Source organism: Labrus bergylta, chromosome 9 (genome assembly GCF_963930695.1).
Source record: "Labrus bergylta chromosome 9, fLabBer1.1, whole genome shotgun sequence".
In the NCBI taxonomy this organism is placed as follows: Eukaryota; Metazoa; Chordata; class Actinopteri; order Labriformes; family Labridae; genus Labrus; species Labrus bergylta.
In genome coordinates, this window is record NC_089203.1 from 28,324,219 (window position 1) to 28,344,312 (window position 20,094).

The window sequence follows — 20,094 nt, forward strand, 5'->3', positions numbered from 1 at the left end:
GTTATTTGGGTTCGGCCCTTTACGAGGCGGACTCAAGAGAGAGAGGGAGAGAGTGTCCTGAGGGCAGGCGGGCCTCTGTTACATCACACACTGTGATATCCTCGCTAACCAGATCCTCATGTTTCAAAGTGTCTGTGGTCAGTGAAACAGTGAAACAGTAAAACACAGAGCAGAACGGCTCATCGGAGGCAAAGTTCAGACACGTACTGCCACCTACTGGGGGAGCTGAGGAACTGCAGACTAGGATGTTGAGCTTGAGGAAATGTTTCAGCACAACAACCAGTGAGATTTATTTAAGATTTATTTATTTTTAATGCAAAATGAAATGTCCAATGTGAAGGTGACATTAGGGTTTACAGAGTGTGATATCAATGTGCAATATTTAACATGTAATGAAGGGAATAAACTCACTGGGAACTACCTTGATGTACAGTATCTTAAAATATACAATATTTGGATCAAGTTAGGGTTTTAAAGGATAGCCTCGTGCTTAACAGAGGCTTTAGCTCTCGTCGCAGCGGCCGTCGGTTCAAATCCGACCTCAGATCATTACTGCATGTCATCCATTACTCTTTCCCCCCCGATGTTTCCTGTCTCTCTTCAGCTGTCATATCCACTAAAGGCAAAATATCCCCCAAAAATGTCTTCTTTTTTTAAAGTTAGGGTTTTAGGGTTAGTTAGTACAGCAAAATAATCAAAGACTCCCTTCTTCTGACTTCCTGCATACAAAACAAGAAATGTGAGGACATCTCAAAAGGTTTCACGCCTTTTTGGAGCACATTTCTGACAATTTTATCATATTCTATTCAGCATTTAATTCATGAAAGAATTTGAAAGAAATACCTGGAAGATTACTCAGTGGCTCTTTTTATGAAATACTATTCTATGGGCTTTTAGGCCTTTATAGGATAGGACAGATGTAGAGAGACACCGAGTGGAGGATGACATGCATCAATCAGCGTAAGGAGCAGGAATCGAACCGCCCATATAGGTGCGGCAAGGACTGAAGCGTCTGTACATGAAGCGTCTGCTCTACAAACCGAGCTACATCAGCGCCCCACTCGTCGGCTCATTAAAGGAACAGACCTGATTTAAGGTGCAATCTTTTGAGCATCTCTGTGAGGGAAGATTAGAGAAATCTTCTACCACTGCAGGGTCACTTTCAATTCACTCCAGATTTATGTGAATTTACATCGATGTTTCTCGTTGTCACGCATGGAGCACAAGAGGGAGAAAGAAAAATCCTCACTTTAGACATTTTTTATCAAAGCTGTTATTTTTTGCAATAATTTCTGCACACAACAACTCTGTCATATCTTGGACTTTTATCAAACTGTAACCACAAAGTCCCCACTACAACCTGAAACTCACTATTGTGCAACACAAGGAAAAAATACAAATACCAATATCTCAGAAATCACAAGTTTTGTTTGGGTTCCGGTCTCAGAAAATGAAGAAAACCCTGAAGGGAAACCAACCAGAAAGAATGTCATAAAAACATCAATCTGACTGTGTTGACTGTCGCTGCAAAGATCTCCCTTCTTGAGACACAAAGGAGCTAATCATCCAGACAGACGGCCGCCACTAGGTGGCAGTGTTGTAGGTCTATTTGCTCCCCAGTGACATCACCAGCACCACTCAAACAGCAGCCTCACAGGAAGAAACATGCAAAACCATCAATTGTGGCTTGAGTCTTGAATATTTCAGATTCAGACTGTATGGAAGGAATGTAAAGGACCCCCGTCTTCCTCGCTCCATGAGCCCTACATTTTCCGGTCTGATTTTCCTTTCAGACAGAGCCGAACAAAAAACCACCACATAGGGCTGAAAGGGGGGGGGGGGGAATAATCATAGAATCACAACAAAAGCCTCAGTTAAAAAAAAACAAAAAAACAGCCTATTAGTTAATCTGCTATTCCAAACAAGTGAACATTCAAAAAATGAAAGAGTAATTATTCTAACAGCTGATTTAGTGCAGAGATCAAACGCAGAGGGGGGGTTTGATCCGTGTGCTTTCAACATCACTTAGAAAGACGCCTGCTTCATTTTCATTCACATCTTTTAGCCTGAGAGCGGGCAGCAGCCGCTCGCCGAGCAGAGACAGGAAGGAGATGAGAACATGAGGAGCGGGCGGGGAGCTGAAAGTGGGACATGCTGATGAAGGCTGCATCCTAAGCCAAACTCGCCTCATTGTTTATGCTGAATAAAGACAAAGCTTGCACATTTTTTTTTTTTTTTTTTTTTTACTGCTGGCTTTTGGGCTTTTTTGGGGGGGATGGGGATGGGGGGGTAGTAGCTCAAACTCCCATGTAGGCTACAGCAGTAACGCCCTCTAATCCGTCCTCCTTCCTCTTCTGGACTAATCCTTCCAGGAAACACAGGTGCCCCCCCCCACCTCCCCCCTCCTCCCCGCTGAAGGAAAAACATACCAAGATGCTGTTCTTGATAAACCTCATGGATACCTCAAAGCTGTGTGAGGGGAGAACTACCTTGGCGTTCCTCACATTCCAGTAACGTACAGTAAGTAAATGTGACCTCTTTCTAAACTTCTGCAGTTATTTCCTCTAAGCGGCGCAGCACGTCATCGTCTACACCTCCGTTTGTCAGACAGGTGGACGCAGAGCAATGCAGCCCAACGAGTAGAGGCATTTCCTACTCTTACAGGAAAACAATGGTACGCCTTGTGTTCCCTGTTTGTGGCCCAAAAACACACACAGACACACACACACACACTCCATTTTCCACCTATTATATTCAGAGGGAGAGGGTGCAGTGTCGGCTCAGTGCCAGCCTGTTGAGTGGCAAAGCATTCAGAGGGTAAGGGAGGGGGGGGGGCGGGGAGGGGAGGGGGGGACGGGGGGTCAAGGAAGTCGTGATGTGTTTCCTGCACTGATTTAGTTTATTGAGACTGAGGAGGAAAAGCCACAGCTTAAGGATGCAGAGAAAACAAATACAGCAGCTTAAAACCCTGAAAAGATACCGGTGAACAAAAAGTGTGAAGAGCGTCGCTTGTTTGGTTTCAAAGTCACAAAGAATTTCCTCTCAAAACAAGTTTTACTTGTAAATTAAAAAAAGGCTCATTCACCATTTTCTAGTGAAGTTGTCCTTCTCGATTTCTCTTTGCCAAAATGTCTGATGAAGGTCGAGGGCCTGAAACGTTACATGTGATATTCCATTAAATTCTATTTGAGCAGCTTCTGGTGTGCAGACTTTTTATGTCTGAATAAATCGAGGAATATCAGGGTTTACTATCCAATCTTTTTTAGCCTTTACCTTAACCCTCGCAGGTAAAACCTGTTCAACATAAACTAAGGGCTAAAACTGTAACTACTCATTAAATATCTGGTATTCTCCCTCTGGCTGAAGTCGCTCGATTCAAAAATATTCTCAAAGAAAACTCGAAGTGGAAACTGAGACCCATTTTCTTTTGCTTTGTACAAAATATGACGACTTAAGAGAATGATTGATTCATGAAGTAGCTCGTCAAAATCCTGAAATACTGGGGCGGGCAGATGAGCAAAAACTGGAATGGCTGTTAAAGAAGTTTGATGTGTTTAAGCTCGGTAATTTTGTCTCAAAAGCTCGGAAAAGAAGACGAGATATTTTGTCTAATTTGGGTTTGTGTTGCTTCTTGCTTTCCTCTTTTTGTTCCATGACAATGAATAGATGTACTCTGCACCCTGATACTGGTACCGATTATATTCATGGTGTCATGTCAGCCCTTTTGAGGGCCGGGCATCTAAATGTAAGTGTGACACAATAATACAATAAAAACCTTTGAAAACCATGAGTGAAAAAAAAGGTGGGATGAATTTGATCAAAATGTGTGAAATGAGGAAAAACATTTTCTACATTATTCAGGATGCAGGATCATGTAGAAAATATTTATCTGACATCATTCAAACTCTTTTCATTTTCATGTTTTCCTCCATATTCCCATGCATGCTTATGAGTTCAGTGCACAGGCGTTCTGTTTCATATGAACACAGGTACAGTACCTAAAGTGTTTTCCTTATTGGGATGTCATTTCTTCAATTCCTTCATGTCTGTAAACTCAATAAAAGCGTAATAACATGATGGTTATGCTAATTAAACTGGAGTTGTTTGGATTTTGAATCTATAATAACCTCCCACAGCTTGATTTTGATCCCATCAGGATTCTCACCACAAGCAATGAAGAGAAAGACTGAATCCTTCAGGATGAAAGCAGAACAATCCAGTATTTAAAGAGACTCAGTATTGTTTAAGCCCTGGGTCACCCTGCAGTGCTCTATGGTTACGTCACACCGCCCCGCTTTTTCTTATCTCTTAACACCGCCGAGTCTGTTTGCCAGATAGGAGAAGCTTTCCTTCTGCTCGGGCCCTTTTCACCGCGGCACAAATGGTCAATCCATTTTATTCATTTGTCTCTCTGGCTGAGTGCAGATAGCAGACCTCCACATGCATCTATCACCCACTGCAGACAAACATCAAAGAGGAACACAATGGGACACTGTGGGAGAGACACACACACACACACACACACACACACACACACACACACACACACACACACACACACACACACACACACACACAGGAGTCTCAGGTAGGGAGGTGAAGGACATCTCTGATGACCTGCACCGCCTTTGAATCTGATGCACGAGCAGATATTTGAATATTTCACCTCCTCCATGCGTCTAGAACAGAAACTCAATCTGTGTAATTCAACAGTAATGCATTTTCATTCTCCACTTCTCTTATCTGTTTGCTGTCTGCAGAAATGTAGCACCGTGTTTTTATTTCAGTAACATCTGAGATCTGTTAATGTGTGTCAAGGGAGCGATACAGCAAACAGCAGATGACGAGGTTATGTTTGTAATATGGTTCTGAAACGACCGATTAAGTGTTATAAAGCCATAAAAAGCCCACTCCACAGCTCTCCCCTCACTGAGTCATCCCACAGAGTAAAATCAATGATCCCGGCTCCCTCGCTGACAACATTAGCATCTCCAGACGTCTGAACTGCTGTCGAGGAAATCCTCCCATATGTAATCTCCCTCGCACGTCTTTTACTCACACAGCACTGAAACATTCGCTTTGCCATGAAACAGAATCTATGCTTTTTTTTTTTGTATCGGCAAGAAAGATCTTCTCTTAAATTAAATGCACAGCAGCTGATGTTAGCACAATGCTAAAGAAGAGGATAGAGCGTCTCATCCTTTGAGTGTGCACTCCTCCCTATGGAAAGTGATCTTTTTGAATACGGTGATGTGCTGGGTGTTTTTTGAGGTTCAGGAGCGGGAAGTTTCTGGTACTTTTCTTAAAAACTTGAATAGACTCATATTACATTCTGTGGGGACATTACAGGTGCTGGAGTTTAAACTTTTGGTTCTTTGGCTGACATGCAAAAACCATTGTTTGCAAAGTGTAAACACAATGACATTGTTTTGATAAGAAAACGATTGTCTCAAAGTTCAGCTCGGTCAAATGAATATTGTCTTCTTGTTTTAGGTCTGACCTGTCCAGAGTAAAAACCTGATATTTAAACACTTTTACACTTTGTTGGATTAAGGAAGAAAGTAGGAGGGATCAAATTGATGCAGCAGCTTCTACACTATCAGAGGATCCATAGAATAAGACTTCGGTTCATCTTCAACCAAAGAAACTTTGTGCAAGCTTAAAAATAACTCAGAACAGAATCTGAGAGCCAAAATAGAGCTGGTTCATTGTCCTGTTTTGTACAGCTAATATTCCACATTTTAAAAGATATTGCATATTTAAAGGCTTTATATGTGATTTTTTGATCCAGCAGATGTCGCCCTTGAGCACCAGCATGAAACCAAAACAACTCGCGCTGCATTGTTGTGTTAGCATGCTAATGCTAGCGATCTTTATTATGCTGGTATCTTCACACTGCATGTAAATTTACCTGAAATGAGCGTGATCTAGAAACACAGTTAAGCAGTGAGTACAGTATGTTATTCTTCTTTTCTCTAGTCCCTCAATTAAACAACTTTTATACAGGAGGGGAGGAGTCAGCCGGCCGTCCGGGCGATGTAAACAAAGTGAAGATAGGACTCTGAAAACTCTGAAAACATCACAGACAGTGGGACTCGGGTGTTACACCCATTGTAGACAGTCATGACTCACAGAGTTATTTTCAGAGGAGATACTTGATTTCTACATTTAAGTGTAAAAAATCACAGATAAAGACTTTAAATGATATTAATGCAGAATAGCAGAACTAGTTTTGGTAACATTTTGACAGAAAGGTCAGATTTCAGAGACACACAGCTGTGTTAAATCTAAATTACAAGATGTGTGTGAACTAGAACAATTCTGTCACTTAATATATCAAATATCCAAAAAGGAGAAAATGCTCATCTTGTCTCTCATTACGCATGCTACTACCACAGTCTGTCTAGTAGCTGCTCTTTTGTTCTCCTGAAGCCAGCGGGGGAGATGAATAGGAAGTCAGAGAGAGTGAGAGAGAAAGCAGGGAGGCCACCTACTGCGAGGCATATGCACTTTTTGTCAGCCCCTGCCAGGCAAATTGTCTGAATGAGTTTTCACACTGAGTCACATCTCACTGGCAAATTGTGAAATTTGGCATAATGTGATCCTTCCTTCTGTCCACTGTGGCAGCCGTTTGCTGCTTCAGAAATGACAAACTGTAGCATGTGACACTCTTTCCTCATCAGCAACATTTTGGATCATTTTGGGCTAAAAAAAAAAAACCCAAAAAACAGGATATCGGGGCGCAGGGAAGTGCACAAAACATGATAAATATTGCTTCATGCTTGAAGACAACACAATTAAACATCCAATTAAATCCACAGTTTGACTACTCCAGCCCTCTTGTTTGCTGCATTCAGGGGAACAAAGCTGCATCTTTCAACCGGTTGGCTCATTCCAGCCTGCCTGTCTTTAAGACGCTTACGACCTTGATCCCTGGCAGTCAAAGAAAGAATGGCCGTCCTAATCACGGCACTTTAGCGCGGGGGAGGACTTGTTGTCGTTGCGTTGCAGAAAATAGCTGTGAAAAAAAGGCACAAATTAATCCCCGGCGATTCTGGAGCGAGGACGACCTACTTCTACAACAATTGCTCACTTGTCACTGCAGGGTGGGTGAGCTTTAAACTGCACATACCTATCTTCACCCCCCCCCCCCCCCCCCTGAACCTTCGCTGTGGACGCTTCAAGGTTTGAGATTCATGCATGATGCAAAAAACAGCTCATTAGGGTGACATCACCACGGGTAAAGAAGCCGGATTAAAGCTCTGTGTTTGAACTGCAAAACATGTGGGCGTTAAGATTTACTATATTAGTTTCTCATTCAGAGGAAAGGGGAAACATATTTCTAAAGAAAGCCTCATCTAATGGGATTTATTGATCACTCCAAATAAACACCTTTCCATGCAGCTCTGTGCTACGTCATGATCCAGAACATTCCTCTTTTGAAGTTTTGACCTTTCTCCAGCTCTGCTCTTTCTACACCAGCGACCCCGCGTTCAGTGACACGTTGGTATTCCTGGATCCTCTTACCGTGACAGCGGAAAGGGGCCCGTCTTGTGTGTCAGGTCGGGGTGAGGCTTGCATTCTTCGGATGACACCGGCTAGATAAAGTCTGCACACCAACAGACACATGCAAGAGGCAGTCCAAGTCAAACACCCCCCCCCCCCCCACCGCCCCCCGCTGCTCGCTAACTTATAGAAGGTACCACATAGCAGCATACCAAGCCGAGGAGCCAACTGGGTCAAATGTTAGGACTGTGCATTTAAAAAGGGACCTGCTGAGAAACTATGAGGTTTTTAAAATACAAATGCTGCAGCCTTAATAATTCAACATGATACAAACTAAAAACTTTGTAAAGCTGAAGCTCAGAGGATAAAAAAAAAAAAAAAGCAGCTTCTATCAGAGGCGTTTGAATAGAAATCATCCCTCATGACCGCAGGAGTGTCATGAATTATTTATCACTACAGTTTTGTCTTTTTTCCACATAAACTGGAGCTTAAATTATTTGTCGACTATTTGATTAGTAGACAGAACGGCAAAACATTTTCTTATCACCCGTGTTGCAGAGCGATAATCTGACGCTTCTGTTTGTCATTTTTGTGTCATTTTTTTTTTGGGTGCTTGTTTTCACTCCTGCAGAACTGGACAAAAACCTGCAATGTGCGATGACTAGTTCAACATTTTCACATTGATATGCCAAATAATGAAGTTTACATATTAGCTGTATAAAGAGCTGTCATTTCCAGATGTTTTGCATGTTTCTACGTTTGGAGGTTTTCATTAAATTGCAGTTTGCGGGGCGCTGGTGGTGCAGTGGTTAGTGCGCGCAGTAAATTGCAGTTTGCAAGGATGTCACTCTTTATTTCAAAGGTCATTCACAAGATAACACAGTAAGGAATATAATTGTTGTTTGCAGCCATAATTTACCTGACAGCATATCAAAGCACAGATTCCCTCGGGTCATACAAAGAGTTCATTTAGTTTAACTGCTAAATGTCAAAAATAACCACGCAGGCTGCAGAACACAGGACTACTGCTGCGTTGTATTAAATCAAATGTCAGTCTCTCTGACGTCTGGCTGTCTAATGAAAGCATATGGCTGCATCAGTGAAAGGGGAAACACAATTTTCAAAGTGAGTATTGGAGAATAATGGAGAGGACAGGAGCTGCAGTACGAGGAGATAAAGAGCCTGTGGCCCTGTAACGAGGTGAACAGACCGCTGGGAGTCGAGACAGCTCGTGCTGAAGGTTGGAAGGTCATGTTGCCTACGGTGCAATATCTGCTAATGGCAATATATTGCATTATATTGTCATCTCAGCAGAAACGCTGCAGCGTGTCTGTGTCAGTGTGCCAAGTGGGACTGAGAAGAGACCCCCGCACCCCCCCGCACCCACCACCCCCCGCCCGCCGCCCCTTCTGGAGCAGACAAAACAGCAGTGCCGGCAGTTTATTCCAAATGTGCACGGCGCTCATCATGCACCTCAGGGGGCAGGGGTATGATGTTCCACCGGGTGCCAGTGTGTGTGTGTGTGTGTGTGTGTGTGTGTGTGTGTGTGTGTGTGTGTGTGTGTGTGTTTGTGTGTGTGTGTGTTTGTGTATAAGTGTGTGTGTATTCCCTTGCCTTTGTTTGTACATTCCCACTTGTTAACAGGGTGGCCAGGCAGCTGTCCTTGAGTCTCTTATTGACACAGAGTGTGGGATCTGCTGGGTATTTTTATCCATTAGCCTGCGTGAGAGAGCAGGTGGAGGCTTTGTGGACTACAACAAGGTCACACGGTGACGATCACAGCTACGCCGTGCTATCTGCGGCTGGCTGCCCCGGCTAAACGTCGAGGTCTCACTGCCCGGCGGCGTCACGACAGAAGCAGCTTTCAGCGGTGGGATGGGACGAGCTCATTCCCAAAACAACACGTCCATTCTCTTTGGGAAGGAAAACTGAAGTAACTCCTGAGAACGACTGCAAAAAGAAAAGAAACCAAACAGAGATCTCTGCTGCTTACTGCACTTTAACAGATATTTATTTTAATCTTAACCAGGTGAAGAGTATACGAGCATGAAGTATCGGTTTCAAATGGTTGATAAAAAAAGAATAAATCAGCGCAGATGTCCTGCATTTAAACCTTTGAATGAAGTGGGCATGTACAATGCAAAGCTAATTAGCCGCCTTATTCTCATTAAGCATGTGGGTGTTAACTCAACAGGTTAAGCTAGCGGAGCACATTAGCGTCCTCACTCTTCCTCGCTGTCTCGCAAGCTTGAATTAAAGAGCTGCACCAACAATCGCACTTCCTCTGCCACCTGCCCCGGGGGTTTCCAACAACAGCGGCCTCTTCTTTGTGCACAGGAAGGACACCTAAAGAAACCACCACAACTATGAGACCATGATGGAAACCATTAAGAAGAGTTACACCTCTGAATGATGTTGTGTGACTAAAGAGGCTCTCTGGGAAGTCAAAGACTGGATTTAATGGCCCTCTGGAGCAGCAGTTTATTTCCCACCATTGGTCAGGCTACTGGTGGACATGGGGGGACTGGCTGATCAGGAATCAGGGCAGGCATGTGAATGAGCTTAAAAGCACCTACTTGAGCCGCCTGCCAGAATAACCCCCCCCCCCCAGAACTAAAACGCACTCGGCCTCTTGAGGCATGCAAATTAGGTTCATGCGAGGCTGCACAAGTAGAGGAAAAGAGTTCAACTTTCTCAGAAGGATCCTGCAGAAATCTAAGAACAACGAACAAAAAGACGGAATGTTTCAAGAGAAAGCCAATTTGTCTTTGCAGTGAGTGAATGCTGAGGGTTAAACCGACCTGTCTGCTTCGATCAAGGCTAGCAGCTGGCTCACACACACACAGACACACACACACAGGTTTAGAGGTGAGAGTGTGTGTCTTTAAGGGAACTGTACAACCAAACCTCCAGCAGCAGCAGCAGCGAGCTTGTTCTTAAATAAAGATGGTGTTATACGAGGTGTCGGCTTTGGTATCATGTGACATGTGAGCATGTCAAAATGTCATACAGTGTTAGGAATGCAGTGCGATAGCTGAATGCTGCAGCTCACTATCTCTCTCTCCGTTTGCTGCATGATAGCAGACAACAACAACAACAACAAGCGATAACACGACCGCTCCTCCAGGTGAGAAGCAAGGTAACATAAACGATATTGTAAAGAAACATGGACAGAATCTTGTTTGTCCGGAGAACCAAAAAAGTACCAGAGCTGCATTGTTCTCAGCACAGGTAGAGAACATCCTCCTGTTTGTAAAGTGAAAAACACTAATTCTTAATTCTGTATCGCCTCTTCTGAAACACTTTAAGATAACAACAATGCACTGCTGTCTTTGCTAAGTTGTCTGAGAAGTTAAAGGTTTTCGGCCCGAGTCTTGTTTTACATTATCATCACACACATGGCTTTAGTCATGCCACACGGATGCAGGATCTCACAGCGATCTCATTAGCACTGAATGATATCTGCTGACACGGTCGTGCTGCATAATCCCAGACTGCTGTCACACACACACGGGGCAAGAAGTCAAAGCTATTAACGGCTCTGCAGGAATGAATTAAAGATCTGGGATGAGACATTACCAACCAAACCCTGAAAGTGTGTGATGAGAGAAACACCTGTTCAGATAAACCTCTTCTTCTGCGTTATTGTTCCTTTACCTGTTTGGACTTTTAGAGCTAACGATAGCGCTCAACATTAATCCAACCAATCATGTTTCACAAAGGATAGTAGGACAAACACAAATACACAAAACACACTCTCAGTATTAGCAAACAATGTGCTCTCTCTTGACACAGTTTGAGGCCGCCGGGTCGCACCATGGCAACCACTCCTCGGACCACAGCGCCACCCAGACTCAAGTCCACCACTTTAGCTTACTGTAAACACAGCTGCGACACACTCACTGCATCTACCGCTGCACATTAACATCCTTAATAAAACATGTGTGTTAGTGTACCGGGGTTGTAAAGTGAAAACACTCACACAGTTTGGAAAGATTACGTAGTGCTGTAGAAGTGTTTCAAACTGAATCTGACTGTAACTCCTTAAAATCATATTGCAGATAAAAGGACACTGTATTGCCGTGGTGTAAAAACGCTTATGTTACATCCAAATAATCAGTGAGTATGTTCTTCTTCTTCTCTCTAGTTCTTGACTAAAACAGCTTTTATACACAAGGGGAGGAGCCGGCCGTCCCGTCCATGTAAACACGGCTCTGACAACAACACAGCCAGCGGGACTCGAGCTTCTCCCTCATTGTAGACAGTCAGGACTCAGAGACACATTTACACAGTTGATTTCTGCTGTTTTTATGTGTCAAAGTTTTGAACATTCTTCCTTTAAACTAAATTGAATATTTTGGGATTTGAGGTTTGGCAAAAGCAATATTCAATGTTTTTTATCAGCCATGTTGATTAAGTTAATAACTATTGGGACATTGTTCTTGAGATAGCTTGTGTAAAAAAATGCAATTAAAGACTTGTAATCGTGATATCCAAGGTTTAAATCACTGCACTTATTTTAGCTTTAAACAGGCGGCCTGAACAATGACAGAGGCTTCATGTGGACTCAACGGTGGACTCTGACCAACACTGGATACAAAGAGATCTCTCAGCTCTGTCATTGAACCTCATCGTAGCAGGTTTGGTTCCCGGGAACAAAGCCAACTGTCCGGCCGAATGAAACCCGCTCCATCTCGCTCAAACAAAGGCCTCAAAGAGGTGCAGGGGCAATCATCACAAAGTTACGCAACATCATATAAAGATCAATTCATGTGAGCTCAGAGTGGGAAAAACCAAGGAGAGAGGAGCAGGGTGGATAAAATGGGGCTGGGGTTGTGCTTTAATCTTCCTGGGAGAAATGGCTTGCATGGTGGCCTAAATGATCCAAAAATGCATCGGTCCCAGCTCCCCCCCCCCCACCACTTTTTTTCTTCTGTCCAATTAACTTGACACAAATAGAAGCCAAAGGAGGAGAGTTGCTTATGAAATCCCCCAGAGTACAACAATGGGAGAAAAATAACACTGATTCCCGACGTGTTCAATACTTTACTGCCACTGAATCTGTTTCATCTGCGTCCACACAGCCATTAATCCTGTTCTAACATTTATCAAACTCAATAATCAATTCTTTATATCTCTGCTCCTTTTCTCCTACGACCCCGAGTATCACTGTGTTACTCTAGTGACCGGTTGCTAGGGAACAGCCAGAGCAACTCTTTCACCACCAGAAACGGCTTTCACACGGGCCACAGTTCTCTTTCAGGACCCCGAAGCCACAAAAAGTCCCCCGCATGGTCACCAGAGGAAAGTCTGAGTTTTGTTTGTATGCGAGGAAATATCTTGGGAAATTTGATGCACAGTTGTTCAGGAGGTAACAACAAAGCAGAAAAGGGGAAAAGGAACACAACTTAAAACAAGTGACTATTACATACCATTCATTAATATTCATACAGTAGCTCATATGTTTAAACTTTCCCACAGTCTCTTCACATCACTTCAAAGTGTTGGAGTCAGCTGTAGCAATAACTCATCAACGGCACTAAAATAGAATCATTTAACATCTAACCCAAAGCAACCTGAGGGAAAAATCCAGACAACAGGGGGTTCAGTTGTTTTACATTTGACTGTTTCTACATCTACTTGAACTCTTTCATGGCTTAAAGTTCAAGTCAGGAGTGAGTTAGCTTTAACGCTAACACAAAGGAATCACAGTGTTTGGAAATGGAACCATCAGACTGAAGAAGAAGGTATGTCCGCAAATTGCTCAAATGCTTGTTTTGATTCCATCAAAATCACAACGTTCTGACCAGAGGTCTTCTTCAGGTCTTCTTCAGGTCTTCTTCAGGTCCTCTGGTCGAAACGTTCTGAGTTCATGGACTTTGTGTGGCATATATTTCCTTCCTCAGTCCGTTCTTGCACTGCCCTGCACCATACGAGATGATGTGCATTATCTACCCCCTTTTTTCTTTGGAAATGTAACCATACCATGGAGAATGCTTAAGAGTATAGGGATATAAAACTTAGTAGCCCCAGGTAGCCACTGTAGGGGAATTGGACTCATATGGGAAATACAGATACGGTATATTGCATTCAACATGTATCCAATAAGTTTGGCCAATATGGAACAAACAGTGTTATAACTGAACATTAAAAACATGCTGCAGCTAATTGAAGGAGCAGTAGTTTCATGTGTGGAGTGTTTCCAAAGGGTCTCTAACTTCACACCACATATTTCCCCCAGAGCGGGTAGAAAGCAACGTCTTTGTTAGCAAGTAGACAACATTGTCATCTATTCTCTTTCATCGTCGCCCGTCACAATGGAGATTTGATTTAGCGCCTGCCTGCGTGCGTTAGGTGTGACTCCTCACCTTTTATCTCCAAGGCTTTGATTGTCATGCTGGGAAACCTTCCACACACAGAGTGGAGGGAATGAAAGTGTTGTTTTCTAAAGGCAGAGGGAGAACTGTCTCTGTGAGCTGTTGATCTGGTGAGCTGCCAGATAAGGTCACAGCTGAGACAAAGAGCCACTTGAGCTTATAAGGCCAACAATGCCTCCTGCCTGAAGGTCGTGTGTAATAGCTTATAATACAATCTTGGAACATCAGTCTCTGTTGGGGGTGGGGGAATTGGAGGTGTTAAAAGTGTCACTTCATGAAGGTCTGTTGAGGATTTAAAAGATGCATGTTTGACTTACTGATCGTAGTTTTCTTGAGTGCAGCGTTTGCAACCACTTGGAGCTCGCCTAGTCTTGAATGCAAGGTTTCCTGTTTACAGAAAAGCTTTATGATCACACCCAAGACCTTTCACTTCCCCCCGACACTGAAATAGGTCTCGGCTCCTGCAGGACGGGGATTTCAAGCTATATCCTGAGGATGTTTTACAAAAGAAACATGGCGAAACCATTGTGATCTTTTCGGACTTCAGTCTCAACTTTTTTTATCCCTTCCCTTTTTTTAACTACTAGAAGTCCAAAGAGAAAAGCAGATCTTTGTTTCAATCCAATTTTGTCAAATCAAATGTCTTTTATTTTGGTAAGATCGACCCTGAAGTTTAAAAAGTTTAGTGCAGTGTAATTGTAAATGTTTTTTTTGATACTGAAAATGAATTCCTAAAAATGCATTCCTTTATAAACGTTAAGACAAAGTTAGAAACAGGGCTGCTGTGGTGCTAGCCCAGTTGGCGTTTATGGTTTTCACAGGTAGGCCAACAAGCGGTCCAGTCTAGTTCGGTTCAGTACGGTACACATTTATTGGCGTTTCCACCGTCAAAAGTCGGGAATGGTACCAAAATAAGAGATCCTTACCGTCCTACTTTTTTCGTACCCTTCTGTTGGGATGCCGAGGGTACCGATCCGACCCTAAGGGGTTCCTTTTGTGTACTGTGTCCCTATTCTTCTTCTTCTTCTTCGTTGAATTAATTAATTGAGTTAATTTATCGCGGGCTATGCTGTGTTGGGCTGCTATGATGTCACACTGTTACAGTTGACTATCTCCATCTGGCTTACACTCCAGATTACCAAATAAGGGAACGGTTGGCGGTGAAAACGCAAGCAAGTTCAGGGTTTACTGTACCGAACCAAACTGTACTTCATGGTGGAAACAAGGCTAAAAGTAGTTCTATCATTTTATTGCATTGAATCTATTTTTTTTCCCAATATAAGCCCATGGAAGAAAAATACCTTCCACATCTAAAAATATCTTCCCTTTAATTCTCTAATGTGTGTACTTAATCTTCAGAGAAAAAACTATAAATGTTCAAGTAAAAAAAAAAAGTTCTCTTACTGCATTAGCCTTTTTCATACATGCTCTATAAAATGAATGTGAGCCTGTGATTCATGGGGCACTGGGCTATAACACAAGGCTTTGTTTAAGCCTGCCTGGCATGACTGCAGTTGGTACAATGTAGTTAAAAGAGCTATACTCCCAGTGCAGCCACTCAATAATTGGTGTGATTTTAACTGTTTTTGACAAGCAGAAGCTTGGCTGTAACAGGGAGTCATTGTGTCGGCTCCGCACTGCTCTTAATGGTGGATTCAAAGCGCTGGATCCTATAGGGAGGCATGCATGAATGACCTGCATGTTTCCCTCCAATTATAATCAAATACAGTCTTCACTTAGCCCAATAATAACACAGTCGCAGGCAGTCAGACACAAAGTGGTGAACAGTGAAACGAAGACAACACAACAAAGCGCTGTCCCGGAGTGAGTCCCATACTTCATAACATGACGACAAACTATGTACAGCACAGATGTTAATATACTGCGGGACAAACAGAGTCACCCTGTACGACATCTTTTCAAATAAAGTTCATCAGAGGAGTTAGTCAAACTTCTCAGGAACAGTCGAAACAATCACCTCCATGATTTATTTCGTCAGCTCTGTCGGGCTCACTTGTGATTTCCCATAAACTATTCAGAGACAAAACTATCATCTCTCCAAACTCATACATACCAGCAACAGTTAGAACGACTGAGAAGCACCATGTTTCTTTAACTGTATTTACAGATTCCAACCACTGACTGCAAACTGATTTCAGTTCAGGGGAATGTTAATGTGGTATGTAGGGTAAGAAAGTAAAGCTGCGCAGGGTCGCAACAAATTGACAATTGAATAGTTGTGTGGTCTAAAAATATCAACAACAAAGAAACGTTTTTCTTTCATGTGAATGAAAGAAAATGTCTTTTTGTGTCCACAATCCCTGTAGTTATTTTTAGCCATAGAAGGAAACCAGAGATTTAAAGACTTATTAAAGGCAGGAACCAGGAATGTAAGACTTTTGCTTAAAAATAAAACAGATTAATGCACAATTAATGAAGAGGTGATTAACCTGAATAACAGCAGCTGTTAAATGTAGGACAACACAACTTCATTTCCCATCACTTACAGGAAGAATGTGAAAAACTTTTATAAATAAAAACAGCAGAAATCAACTCTGTAAATGTGTCTCTGAGTCCTGACTGTCTACAATGAGGGAGAAGCTCGAGTCCCGCTGGCTGTGTTGTTGTCAGAGCCGTGTTTACATGGACGGGACGGCCGGCTCCTCCCCTTGTGTATAAAAGCTGTTTTAGTCAAGAACTAGAGAGAAGAAGAACATACTCACTGATTATTTGGATGTTAGTAAGAGTTTTTAGATCACGCTCATTCTGTGTCAGTTTACATGAAATGTGAAGCTACGAGCTAACTAAAGAGCGCTAACATTAGCATGCTAACAACAATGCAGCTTGAGTAAAGGACTATTTTGTCCGCCGCTTGTGCTTAATGGTGCTTCATTATGGTTTGTTCTAATCGATAACTCCTTCATGTGAACGCGAGTGGAGAGGGGTTGGAGGTGTGTCTCTGGAGGAGAGCGGAGGCTTCAGTACGGAGGAGGCGTGGCCTAACAGCAGTTTGTTTTGGTTTCATGCTGGAGCTCAAGAGCGACATCTACTGGATCAAGACGTTGCACAGTCTTCCTCTAAAGTCAAAAGGTTTGCATTTTTCACTTCAGATTATGGACTGACAGATGTGTTGATATTTGAACTCGTTGACATTAAACTGTAACACAGACTTTATTACCAAGTAGGAGCATCAGTCTGTACTCTCTGCGGCTGGGCTGAATCATCGCTCATCATCTTGAGTTTTTCCCGTCACACATACGCGTCAGTATCATCGGCAGTGACGAGCGTATAGCAGCACCGCACAACTCGTCAGTCTTGGCACAGAATCACATTAACGATATGTAGGATGGAGTTGCAGAAATGCACTGAGGTTTCACAGGAAATAAACTTTACAAGACCATTAGAATTCTTTCATTCTGACTCATTGCTCACAGGGGGCTGAGTCTTGCCCGTTGTGTAGCGCCGTACAGTTCACACTACGGTCCTTATTCTTCTTGGTACTGTGCAGCCTTTTCTGTTTGAATGTTTGCCCACAAACAACAGAGGAGCTAACCACACTACTCAATCACAAATCAGTAAATACTGCCATAAGAGGATTTCACACACACGAGCCTCCCAGAAGAACTGCTAATGTGACGTTATGTAAGCGCACTTTTTGATGCTTGGTCTTTTCAGAAGAAGGAGAAGGAGGAGAAGCAGAAGGCTGCCTTACACATAAGAAGATCTGCATCCTAATCACGGCAAGAATGATTAATGCAGAGGGGCTGCGCTCAGCGGGCATTGGAAATAAAGCACCATATGGGAAAACGTCTGGCCGAGGTCGGCTGTTTGAGGTCGAGCGAGGCAAGTGTCAATTAGCCGGGTCAAGGTCTGAGGCGCCAATGAACTAATGCAGTTTAATAAATAACGCTGAAGAGCTGGAAGTGACATCACTGCATTTAGTGAGAAATTATTGCTCGCACGGTGCGGGAAAAAAAAGCATACCACAATGTCAACAGAGTGAAGTAAAAGTGGTCTGGGCAGAACGCGGTATGTTGCATCACGGCAATAAATTATGTTTCCACAAATGTGTCCCAGAGGAAGAAGCCTTCAAAAATCTGGGCACACGCACACACACACACACACAAGCTCTCTTCTTTTAAAGTATAGGAGACAGCATCCTGACAATCTCAGACTGGACTCTGACAGAAAACGTAATCGGTGGCTCGGTCGAAAGGGAAGCTAAGATAATGACCCCCTTTCTTTCCCAAAAGCAGGAAGCATGGAGAAACTGTCAAACCAGATTCCACATTCCAGTGAGAATCAGATTACGTCGAGGCCTCGGGTAATGATCTGACATCCCCCCCCCCCCCCCCCCCCCCCCCCGATGGGCAGCGGAGGGACTGAGGGGCTGCAGAGTAAGGGAACGTGACCAACCACAGGTTAGACTAACCCCTCGGGGACCAATTACAAAGATAAGGTTTCCAACAAGACAGATATTGTACAGCAATGTGCTCCACCGCGCACAGGAAGTGGAACAACAGGATTCCTAATCAGTGATTTAGAAACTTTTCCTTTTTGTGTTGGGTTACTTTCCTCCTTTTGCCTTGTTTTGGGCTGTCCACCTTGCATCACTTTCCCACTGGCAGAACTCAAGGACTTCTGCTGCTGCAGCAGTTTTCACCCCCTGACAACAGCATCCATTAGCACAGACAGCTGTTTCTGCTCATACTAGCGTTGTAATGCATCACCTCTTTTAGCTCACATAGGCCAAGTAATTACCTGCCTACTACCAGCACAGCTGTCCATAAACCACAGTTTGCACGAGGCTTGACGGGCAGCGTTAGGATCAAAAGCGCACACACACACACACACACACACACACACACACACACACACACACGTCCAGCTAACAGTGTTATAATGATTCAACAGCACACGCCTGACACACACACACACCGACGTGTCTTTAAAATTAGACCTCGGGTCAAAGACGTCTTGGCCTACAGTTGTAACAGAAAGATGTTATCACAAAGAAAACTTGTCATGCCACACTGACACGGCACAGCAGCCCTCCTCGACTCCGCGGTGTGTGTGTTTGTTTACACTGGAAGAGGGACGACTTCCTCTTCATACAGACACACAGTTGGCTGAGATTCTGATTGGTTTGAAGGGTGCTCTTCAAACCAACCTGCTCTTTAACATCCGATCACTTTGAATCACTTTGACTCATACGCCTGTGGGTTTATCTTTCTCTGTAATCGATGCCAGCGTGTTTTTCGGACGAAAAAAAGGATGTCAAACTTTATATAGCGACCTGAAACTCTCGACAGCAATGAGTAATGGAAAGTCAAGTTTCAATGACGGTTTCCAGGAAAGACCAGTAGTACGCTGCTTAACTTTGCTAAATACTTTAATGTGATAAAATGTGAGGGCTTAAGCTGCACACTTTATCAGAAACCTGCCAGTGAAAGAATGACGTGATCTTGGATTGAAAGCCTTCGTTGATGGCAATCTTGTTTGTTTTTATTTTCTGTTCAGATTTGGCAGGCGGCTCAATAAAGTAACGCTGTTTGAGTCTGTCAGCAGCTGTTGGCTGTTGTTCTCTTTCCGCCTCTGATCGAGGAATACGATGTGCACCCGGGCATTTGAATCGTTCCTGGAGTACTTCACTTTCATTTTGCAGACCTTGTGTATTGAATGCAGCGGGCCAAGCTTCCTCTTACACGGGGGGGGGGGGGATTGTATGCTACACAGCCATACGTTACCAACACTCAGAGCTAGCTATGTCAGCTGTGTGACTGCAACACCGGTGTGCCAATGAAGGTGAAAAGGATGCACAGAAGAAGATGTCAGCAGTGAGTTTGCATGGCAAAGTGTGTGCTGGTAAAAAAAAAAAAAAAAACTCAGGAAGAAAGAAAGTACGTTTTGAAAAATCTATTTTTAGACGCTTTGAATTGATTCACAACTGCGACTCTGATGTGAATCCCAAACGTCTAATAGATAGATATCATCACAAATCCTATTAATTCCAATCCATCGGATGTACATAACCGGATTTTCAATTTGATTACACATAATCATCAAGAAAATCCGTTGTATAAACAGCTTTAAGAAGTGCACAGCAGAGGACATGCGTGTTAAGTGTCATGTATCACAGTAACTGAATCTTTACAATTGCAAGTTTTTGAACACAGTATACACTCAAAACATGCAGCAGAAGATATCCGAG

General features: G+C 43.2%; 1 protein-coding gene across 10 annotated transcripts in view; it reads right to left on the bottom strand.

Moving 5' to 3' along the window:
* The window catches only part of rapgef2b (Rap guanine nucleotide exchange factor 2b), a 127,067-nt gene that overhangs the window by 96,315 nt on the left and 10,658 nt on the right, over nucleotides 1–20,094 (bottom strand). The window lies entirely within an intron of this gene.